Raw genomic sequence first — 10,288 nt, 5'->3', positions numbered from 1 at the left:
AAAGTGCCTATGTGTGTACATGTGTCACTCTTTCCCTCCCCCCCAAAAACAAGGGGGTTCGGGGGTTTTGTTTTGTTTTGTTTTGTTTAAAGGTTGGGGGACTGTAAAAATGAGTGTCAGCCAGCACCCCTGATCCTGCCAGCAGCCCACATGCTAGCACATGGTCTTTGTGCCCAAGTAAATCAGTGCAGGGATGCCTGGTAAGGATTTGCCTCATCCGTAAGCTCTGTCTTGTGCCAATAGTCTGTTGTTGGCTAAATAGGGCTGCAGGAAAATGTGTGAATAACAAATGCCTGCATGTCCTATTTATAGGTTTTCGTGTCACAGGCCCTGGGCTGAGTTTGCCTGAGGCTTTTGCCAGGACAGACATTGCAAGTACTTGGTTGGGGTCTAAAATTATGCCAGGAGATCTCAACGCAGGTGCAGACACAGACCAAATGGGACCACACAAACCTAGAAGGTGAGTCCAGGTGAGTAGGACATGGATGTGTGTGGTGGTGCTTGCCCATGAGTGTGATGGCCCAGCTATGGCTAAGGCAAACCCGCCCCTACACCAACAGTGGCATGCACTGGGAGGACCGATGCTCCCAGGTGTGGAGGCTGAGCTGGCAGTATGCACTGTACCACCATCTGCTCCAGCCTTGCGGAGTTTGATGCCTGTTTGTTGATTAGCTTATCCCCTTAATCTGTGTGTTTTAATCCAATAACCTAGTACATGCAGGAGCCAAAGACAGCAGAGGAGTGAAACAAAAGCTATTTATTCTACCCAAAACAGTGACACTGAGCAGTTTAAAGCTGACAGCACAACAGTAAACAACCAGTGTGTGTGGCTCTGAGAGTTTGCCCTAAACTGAATGGAGCTAACAGAAGTCCCCCAGGACAGGGTTTGTTTTCTGCTTTGGCCATCACCTGTTCATGGGCCAGAGAGGGAAAACCTCTGTGGTTCCTCTTGCTGACCTCTCTACCCTGATGTGGGAGGACACCAGCCTCTGCTGTTCTCAGGCTGAGTTGAAGGATAAAGAAATGACTGTAGAAAAAAGAATCTGAGTATGTTTTGTCTTGCTGATCTACTTCAGATCTCCTGGTTTTGCATATGAATAATATCAAGGTGTATATCAGACTCAGGTCATACCCCAAGCCCCAGGTCTAGACAGAAAAGCAAGCCCTTTGCTCTCTCCTAGGACCTATTGCATCACCACTTGAACTGCTCTTGTCAAGAGTTTCTGAGGTTGTGGGAAATTGGGGACCTGCAGCATCCTTGTGCCTGAGGTTGGGGCAGCAAAGGAGAGGATGTCAGGGGAGGATGAATCACCAGCTGCATAATGCTCTGCAAAGTATCATTTTCCCTCCCTGAGCCCCAGTGGAGCAGCCGGGGCTGTGCCTGCAACTGAAACAATGGCTTTTCAGGAGCCACCTCAAATTTATCCCTTAGGATAAACCCTGTTCGAGTTGCCCAGTTGCCTATGGCTGGTGGGCAATAGTAGATGCTGAGAGGAGGAATATGATGAATCTGTCTATATTGTAAGAGCTCAACATTCATTCCTACCTGTTATTCCCTGTATTTGAAGTCCACCTTGATGTACTCAGTAAACTTCAGTTAAAGGACAGGCCCTGAAATCATCTTTTTTTCTACTAAGGAACACAATTTGATGAACACTGGTGGTGCTTAAAAGCCAGGTTTTGCTGGAAGTGCAGCAAATCAAAGAGGCAAAAGGGTGCTAAGCTGTTGCATGGCCTCGTGTGCCTGGAAAGGGTTGTGTGATGCTGAGCTGCCTCACCCCAGCTGCTCTCTGGTGGCTCAGGTCCTGACTGAACCTCTAGCAGCTCTGGATCCTACTGCTCTTGCAAGCAAGACTTCAACCAGCAAAGCTGCAGACAGGCGAGAGTGAGAGTCCCAGAGGAGCACTTCCCAGCATGGGAAAAATGTGCAAAAGAGGAATTTCCAACTGGAGTGCTTTCCTCCTATTAGGTTTTCGAATAACAGATGTTTCCCTCTGACATTTCACAAAACCTCCTCTGTGAGGTTTTTGTTGCTTTCAAGACAGTTTCCAGTTAAAAGAAACTTATAAAATTGCCTACTGTTTAACACCTGTTCAATATCAAGGCAAGTGGAAACGCATGAAGCCTGTACTAGTGCTAAATGACCACTCTCTAAACATGTCACTTCCAGTTTCAGCTCCTGCTGTGCTGTGAACCAGGACACGGTGGCATCTTTGATCTCAGATAGGGATGGGGGGAGCGTAAGGATGCGTGCAAATACGGAGACTTGCAGGAGGGTGAATTCGCTGTACTGAGTGGTCTGACTATGCCAGTATGTGTCTGTAGCAGCAGTCAGTCAGTCAGAAGTTTTAGAGGAATTTCATAGTAGGTAATTATAGAATAACCTTACTAAGCCTTGTCACTCAAAACCTGTTTAGATCTTGAAATATATAGGCTTAAATGCCATGAATGAAGTGGCCTCTTATTTCTTTAATGATATAAATATACAGCATATTAACTTGAAGGCTTTTGGCACAGCAAGCCTGCGACTTTGTGGCTTATGCCGCAGGGAACAGAAAAACACTGTGTTTTCAAAATACAGTGCTGGCATAAGAGCAAAATGACGATGTAATTGCTATAGTCTGCTTTGCGCTCCGCTCATGCTTATTGACCCTTCCCAGCTCCATTTGGCTTTTGCCTGTTTCCTTCCTTGTAACCAACTCTTGCCCACCGTGATCTCCTTCTATTGCTGCATCTTAGGTACTAATTTCTAAGGTGAAAAAAAAAAAACGCCTTTCTTTAAAACCCTGTGTCTCAATAGAATTCTTTTGCACCAACGTAGTTTCAGGGAGCAGCAGCACATAGGAGAAGACAAAACTGTTCTTTAAATAGTTCAGTGTTAGTAACCCTTTTCTTTGGGCATGTTCATTTCCTTTCAAAGTTGTTGAATCCACAGCCCTACTTTCCCCGCTTGCCCAATGTGATCTTCCTTCCTGAGAGTGTTTTTCGTGTACGTGTAGGGGGTTTGCGGTGTTAGATCATAGTCAATGCAAAATTTCATGGCTTTTGTATTGCCCTTATGCCGACACTTAACTGTCTTCCTTTTATAAATCAGCTAAGAGGCGGTAGAATGCTCCATGGAGGTCTCTCTAGCGAGCCGTTCTTCAGACCCTTCCAAAATGCCCAGAAGAGGCAGTGAGAGAGTAGCAACAGTCCCACGCCTTTCTGCATAAGACTTGTAATGTTGGGTTTGTTTTCAAATTCACTCTGTCTCTCGATACATCAGGAGACCGAAAAACACAGGCCTAAAATCCAACCATGCTTCGCTGAGGTTCCCAGTGAGCTCCAGTCTGCAAGCATCAGCCACGTCTTGCTCAGCTGGGAGCTGAAGAAGTTGGTGTGCTGCATACCCACTCCTAAGGTGCTTAGACACTTCTCTGACAACCTGCGATGTCCAGACATAGCAAGGTGAGCTAAGGGTAGCTTAAGATAAACTTCCATTTTCCTCTTCCCTTATTTGGACTTACAGCACAGTCTTAACTTTGTTAATCACTTTCTTTGGCTTGGCAGATTACTGTGAGCAGCACTGTGCTGAAATGACATTATAATATTAATCTCTCAGTGAAGGACCAGTTTAGGGCTTTATGTATTTTCTGAGATGTTCCCAACATCTGTTAATAATTTGGGCACGAATGTTCATTTTGTTTTGGCTGTGGGTACAGTCACGATTCCAGTAGTCAATAAACTTGTGATGGGAAGGGAGGAGGCTAAAGACTCACCGCCTGCCAGCCGCCAAGGAAGCCCTAGCAAGGTTGGGTTTTATTCCCCTCCGCTGCTGCTTCTTTGCAAGAACCTAAAGTCTAAGTGCTCAAAACGTTTTGGGTGCTGCAATGCCACTCCTTGCAGCACCCTGTCTTTAGCCATCTGTAATGTAAAGCCCTTGTTCAGCTCTGCTTTCCCTATGATGGGTGTGTGGTCCCCATGGAAAAGGATAATCCAAGGGGGGTTGCATGACCTGGCACCCAGGAGGTATACTGCTTAGGGCCATGGGTCCTGCCATCTGGGGCTTTCATTGCCCAGACTTTTTCCTGAAGTAATTGCTGAGGCTGGGCTGAGAGAAAAGGCTTTTCTTTCCAGACCTGGCCAAAGGAAGACAGGATGGCTCCAGCACTGTGCTGCTGGCAGGAGTAACACCTACCAGTTTGAATTGGGGTTTGAATGATAATTGAAGAAGTTGAAGAAGTGGGGTTTGAATAATAATTCCCCCTGTCCTGGGTGGCCATTATTGCTTCCCTGAGCTCTGGTCCATCCCAGGCCAGCAGTGTGGCTGTGCTCTCCTGTCAAGGTGCTCCAATCCCAGAAGAAGAGTATCATGGTTATCTAGAGGAGGGATGAGGAGCAAGCAGAGGTGCTGGGCTGCGTGGCCTGTGATAGAGGATGACTGCTGTCCCTGCAGTTGTGGCCACCGCATGATCAGCAATTGGAAAGCATCCACAGCATGGGGGCCTCTGGTACCTTCTGAGCCAGGCAAGGAGCTGAACGCTGGGCTTGTCCATGCTGCGTGAGTGCCCTGATGGTGAAGCTGGAGGAAAGGAGAGGGGGGTACCAGCAGTACTGATACTGCCATGAAGTGCTTATTTGGTGGGAAAGGGGACTTTCAAACACTGATGTGTTTTCTGTAGGGTCTGAACTGAATATAGAGCAGGCCTCCTAGATCGCATTTCTAAGGAGCAGCAGGTGGAGAGGGGGAATGCCAGGTTTGGGTCTTCAGGTCAGATTATGTATGTGGTCAGATTATGTATGTGTCAGATTATGTCTACGGTTTCAGTTCAGGCCAGCCTGGGGTGTCATGAAGTTCAACAAGGAGAAGTGCAAAATCCTGCCCCTGAGGAGGAACAACCCCATGCACCAGTATATGCTGGGGGCCACCCAGCTGGAAGGCAGCTTGGCAGACAAGGACGTGGGGGTCCTGGTGGTTACCAAGTTGAATATGAGCCAGCAACATGCCCTTGTGTCCTGGGCTGCATTAGACAAAGCATTGCCAGCAGGTCAAGGGCGGTGATCCTTCCCCTCTACTCAGCACTGGTGAGGCCAGACCTGGAGTGCTGTGTCCAGTTCTGGGCTCCTCAGCACCAGACAGATATGGACTGTTGGAGAAAGTCCAACAAAGGGCCACAAAGATGATTAAGGGGCTGGACCATCTCTCCCATGAGGAAAGGCTAAGAGAGGTGGGACTGTTCAGCCTGAAGAAGAGAAGGCTCGGGGTGATCTTATCAATGTATATAAATACCTGAAGGGAGGGTGCAAAGAGGAGAGAGCCAGGCTCTTTTCAGTGGAGGCCAGCAACAGGACCAGAGGCAACAGGCACAGACTGAAACACAGAAGGTTCCCTCTGAATATCAGGGAACACTTTTTCACTGTGAGGGTGATGGAGCACTGGCACAGGTTGCCCAGCAGGGTGGTAGAGTCTCCATCCTTGGAGATATTCAAAAGCCATCTGGACATGGTCCTGGGCAGCCCCTTCTAAGTGTCCCGGCTTGAGCAGGGGGGATGCACCAAATGACCTCCAGAAGTCCCCTCTAACATCAACCCTTCAGTGATTCTGTGATTCTAACTCTGTTTCCAGCGGGGCAAAGCTCCGAAGAACCTAAAGCCACGGATGCTGGTGCCTCCAAAACACGGTGGTACTGCCTGCCTGTTTGGACCACAGGACTCCTGTAATGCTTCCATGGCTCTTCACCAACCTGCTGCTGGAGTTACAGCTGTGGCAGGAATGTTTCGTGATGGCCATCGACGTGGCTGGTGTTTCCAGAGCACCTCGAGTTAAACGTGCCAGCCTGGGGTTAGACACAGGGCGGACGCTCAGGAATGTCCCTCTGGGTCTGTGTGTTTCAGTGCAGCCTGTAATTTTTTGTTCCTTTCCAATTTTTGTAACGTGAAATAAGCAAACATGGAAAATCTTGTTTCAATGCCCAGTTCGTTGTAAAAGATCAGGAATGTCAAGGCTGTGTAGCTGTACTTGTTTGGAGGGCTGTAAACAGCCTGGAGGAATCTGTGCTGGGTTAGAGGTTTGTCCTCTTTCTCCTTAAAGCTTTTCCTTCTGCTCACTGTTGGGATTAAATAGAAAAAAAAAATTAGAAGCACAACAGCCCTTTCTTCCTTTGTAGGCTTTCTATAAGTAACCTTGTGTAACATTTCTTGGTGTTGCTTACGGGCATTTCTTTACCTGGCCTGGCCGGCTCCCGCCTGCCACCTCGCACCGGGAGGCTGCGGACCCTCGTCAGCAGCCGCTCCCCAGCCGCCTTCCGCCGGCTCTGCTCGACGTGCACTTGCCCGACATTTCAGATGATGGCTTCGGCAAAGTTTCGTGCGTTTTGACCCTTTTATAAAAGCAGGCCAATTTCTACAGCAGCCATGGTCTCTGTAAGCTGTAAAAGCAACACAGTGCCCTTTCTTCATCTGGGTTATCTGCGGCTGATGTCACGGTAAATGCAATCCTCCCATGATCAATGCATGAGTTGCAGGGGGGAGGGGTTGGGGTTTTTTTTACTGAAATGTCTTATCTGCAGAAACATTTCCTGAGTTACTCTCTCATCCTGCCTTGGAGATACATTCGTTTCCTGGTGTGGGTATTTTTGTTTTGTTTTCTTTTTTTTTTTGCCTTGTTATTTTTATCCCTTGCTTCACTTTTACAAAGGTTTTTTGCTGAGCCTGGTTTCCAGACTGCTTGCGGGGAGAAACTTGCTTCTGCAGACGCTGTCTCTCACCCTTCTTGGCATTCCCCACCCCCAGCTTTAACCTGCTGGGCTTATCTCCTTTTTACTCCGTATCCCAGTAATTTAATATTATAGACAATCTATGATAGAGCCCAGCCAAGATGAGGTTATGCCAATTACACAAGCTTTTTCTATAAAGACATCATCTCGCTCTTTTAAGCAACTCTGTTACTTGAACAAGCGTGTAAATCTTGGCAATGCAGTGCGGAGTTATAAATAATTAAACAATTATTTTCTTGAACAATAAAGACACACCTCTGATATTTTTGGTGACATGAACATGTTTCTCGCAGAAGCCTTATTTTTTGCATAGTTTAACTCTAAATACATTGAATATTAACTTCTCCAATGGCTCAGTTACAGTGGGAATCTTTACCTTGTCTGCAAAGCTTCAAGTAGGGTTGTTGAGCCAAGCACTGAAATAAAGGGAACTCTAAAATTAAGGTTGCTAAAATATCTTTAATTTGGTCCTTTGCCCCCAGTGCTTGTGACCCACAAGGGGAGGTGTGGAAAGCTCAGCTAGCATCTTCCTTCCCCTCAGCTGGAGCATGTTCAGTGCAAAGATATTTTAGCTGGCAAACTCCAGCTGGCATTTATTGCCTGTGTGCACTCTGAGAGTTTTCAGAGGCTCAAAAATTGGCCAAATTTAGTCAGGCCACATGGAGATGGAAAAGACCCATCACCAACATGAGGGTGATATCTCAGCAGGTTTGTAAATTTCTGCCTCAAACAACAGATGTGCTGAAGTTCCCTAACGAAAGCTCTGTCACCTCAGAGCCTTCCCCTGAGCTCCTTCTGAGGCTTCTCTGGGCAGGTTTTGTGACGGCTCCTCTCAAAGATTACAAACCAAAACAGAAATCCCACATAGCAAACCTTGCCAGACTTTTCCAATTTTGATAGTTTTATAACCCACTGGAAGATGGTCTTGTATTAAGGAATTTGGGACAGCCTGAACTGTTGATAGTTATAAATACTGAGATGCTTCAGGAAAGGGGTAGGGGAAGGTGAGTGATTTTTGCTGAAGAGTGGGAAACACAAAATGCAGGGTGATGAAAAAGAAATGGAAGGAGATGGGGAAAACAAAGAATGGCTAAAAAGAACAAAGGTGAAGGCAAATGGTAGCCTTTTGCATGTATGAAAAAAAAAAAACCAAACTTGTGCCAATGGTTGAGCTTGGACGAAACACCCCTAGGCACCTTGTCTAACCATGTCCCACTCCCTGGTCCTGCAGCACACCCAGCTAGTGCCAGCTGCTGTGATGGTAAAGCAATATTTACCTCTTCTGGTGCAAAGCTCATTTTAAGCTCTGTGTGTGAGTAGAAGCTGCTTTGAACCACCTTCTAACCAGATAGCTGCTCCTTGGCCCAGCCTGGGTACGTCCTTCTGGGAGGGTGAGCTGGGATGCAGGGAAGATGCTCTCTGTGTGAGACGTGAATGTGCTTCACAAGCATGGTCTGTGTCTCTGGCACACTCCTTTTTTCTTCCTTGCTCTTTTGGCTTAGCACGTTCAATGGCACAGAGGTCTTATTTCTTCTTCTTCCCCTCCCTGCAAGCTGCTATTATTTTGGTGTCTCACCAAATACCCCTGTTAAGACTGGGCAGAAGGTGGTAGTGCACTGTGTTGCTGACTGGAGCGGAGGGGGCTATGTGAACAAAGTTATTTTCTGGCCAAAACAGTCAGAGCAGCACTAGTCAAGCCAGTGCTCCCCCCTGTCGCAGACAGAAACCTCGTCTGCTCGGCCCTGCGCAGTGGCAGGGTGTCACCAGAGGCCTCTGTCACGGACAAAGAAGAGGACCAGGAGCTTGTGGCAGCTGTGGCGAGAGGCAGCACAAGCCTCAAGTGATCCTTTTCGAACTTGGTGCAGCATCTAAATGAAATGCCTCTCTATGAGAACCACTTCATACTTCCGATCTGTGCTGACTTGTGGAGCTGGTGCAGTACCTTCTTTCAAGCAGGTCTGCTCTGTTAGGCTGCCTTTCAAACAGATCTTCCCTGCAAAGATAAAAGATGCTAAGAAGTAGGTCTTACGGCTGCCTTTCAGACTCCACTCTCTCCTGTATTAATCCAATAACATGTAAGATGATAAACGGGAGTTCTCAGGAGATGTCATACAAAGAGTTCACTTTAAAACAAACAAAGACCAGTCCAGTTTTCAAAATGAATCTGTTATAACTCACAGCACCTCTGCCCCCGTAGCTCTGGCAAGCCTAACTTCAGTGGAGATTTAAGACTAAACAGTGATTAAATACAAACAGACAAGAGGTGCAAAATGTGGATCCAGATTGCATGGCCACCCAGACCCAGGACCCAGGCTTGGGAGGGATGGAAAAGTCAGAACTAGGTAGCTGCACTGATTTGCATGAGCCTAAAGCTGATTTTCATCCTTCCTGACTTTTGGGGCCTTTTAAATATGCAAGATTTTTAAAATAATGCTTTGGAGTTGTCACACTGTTTTACTAGCTAACCAGTTGAAATAGGTGGCGGTTGTTTATGACCTTAGTGAATCTGTGCTTCAGACCGGGAGGACTGCGTGTGAAGCTTAATGAAAATTTGCAAAGCGCTTTCTGCCCCTGAGTCCCCCCGAGCCTCTGGTGCAAGGTAGGAGGGACGTCGGGGCCTCGCTGCTGAGCGGGGATGGCAGAGAGGAGGTGCGGAGGGTGACACCCATCTAGGAGCGGCAGCACGCTCAAAAGCATTCCCATGGGGCTGTCAATGTGTTAACATCAGAGCCGAGGCTGCATACGAGGGGGGGCAGCTCCCAGGTAGCCAGTCCAACAGAAACCTTTTGGCACCAGCCAAGGGCAACTTCTAAAAAATGTGGTGGTGTCCGTGCGCTGCTTTTATGCACTTGCACATCTTCGTGTGCCAAAAGGAGAAACAGGCGAATTTTTAAAACATTTTCTATTTTCCGTGTTTGCTCTGGGAATGGGCAAATATTTCACATTAACTGTGTTCTGCCAATTTTTGTCATGAGAGCATAGCCTCCAAATTGTAGAGCCTGTGAATTATAGTGGTAAACGCTGTATTGCTTTGACCTTTTGAAATGTCTCTGGCGTGATTGGCTGCCTGTACTCCCCTTCCCCCAGAGGTCAGGCAGGTTGTAAATATAGGCGAAATGGAATAGCCAGATAATCAAATTGAACCTATTTCACTGCAGTGCGGTGCAATCACGGCGCAGTGAAATTCCATCAGCATCAGAGGCTGCATTTTGAGTGCCACGGAAATCGCTTTGTAACTGTCCACACAACTCGAGGAGCAGTGTTTACCATCTGCAACACTCTGGGCTCTGCATTTTTAAGCTTCCTTTAGCAAAGAAAAAAAGAAATCCCAAAGCCACATAAAAAAGAAGGAGGAATAGGCTGCCATTGGAAAAAAGCACCTCATCTGAAAAAAATTACCTTGATATATAGGATGATTGATATGTTTTATTTGCCTTGGGGTTTTTTTCCTTTAAAGACGCTAAAATGATTCCTCTGCTCTGGAGCAGATAACAGAATTGCTTGCTGCATCACCTGAGCTCACCTTCTTCAAA

The 10,288-nt window shown here is 47.1% G+C and overlaps 1 long non-coding RNA gene across 3 annotated transcripts; it reads left to right on the top strand.

Annotated features, from left to right (window-relative positions):
* Positions 1-351: 351 nt before the first annotated feature.
* Positions 352-7,207, top strand: LOC142028611 (uncharacterized). 3 transcript variants are annotated; one of them, XR_012649642.1, is made up of 3 exons: positions 352-470; positions 3,266-3,447; positions 5,606-7,206. It is a non-coding gene; the product is annotated as an uncharacterized LOC142028611 (long non-coding RNA). The 3 variants fall into 3 exon arrangements; XR_012649640.1 differs by having other exon boundaries at positions 362-470; positions 3,095-3,447; positions 5,606-7,207; XR_012649641.1 differs by having other exon boundaries at positions 364-460; positions 3,095-3,447; positions 5,606-7,207.
* The last annotated feature ends 3,081 nt before the right edge of the window (positions 7,208-10,288 follow it).

The sequence above is a fragment of the Buteo buteo genome, chromosome 2 (genome assembly GCF_964188355.1).
Source record: "Buteo buteo chromosome 2, bButBut1.hap1.1, whole genome shotgun sequence".
Lineage (NCBI taxonomy): Eukaryota > Metazoa > Chordata > Aves > Accipitriformes > Accipitridae > Buteo > Buteo buteo.
This window is presented reverse-complemented; position numbering and strand designations above follow the sequence as displayed.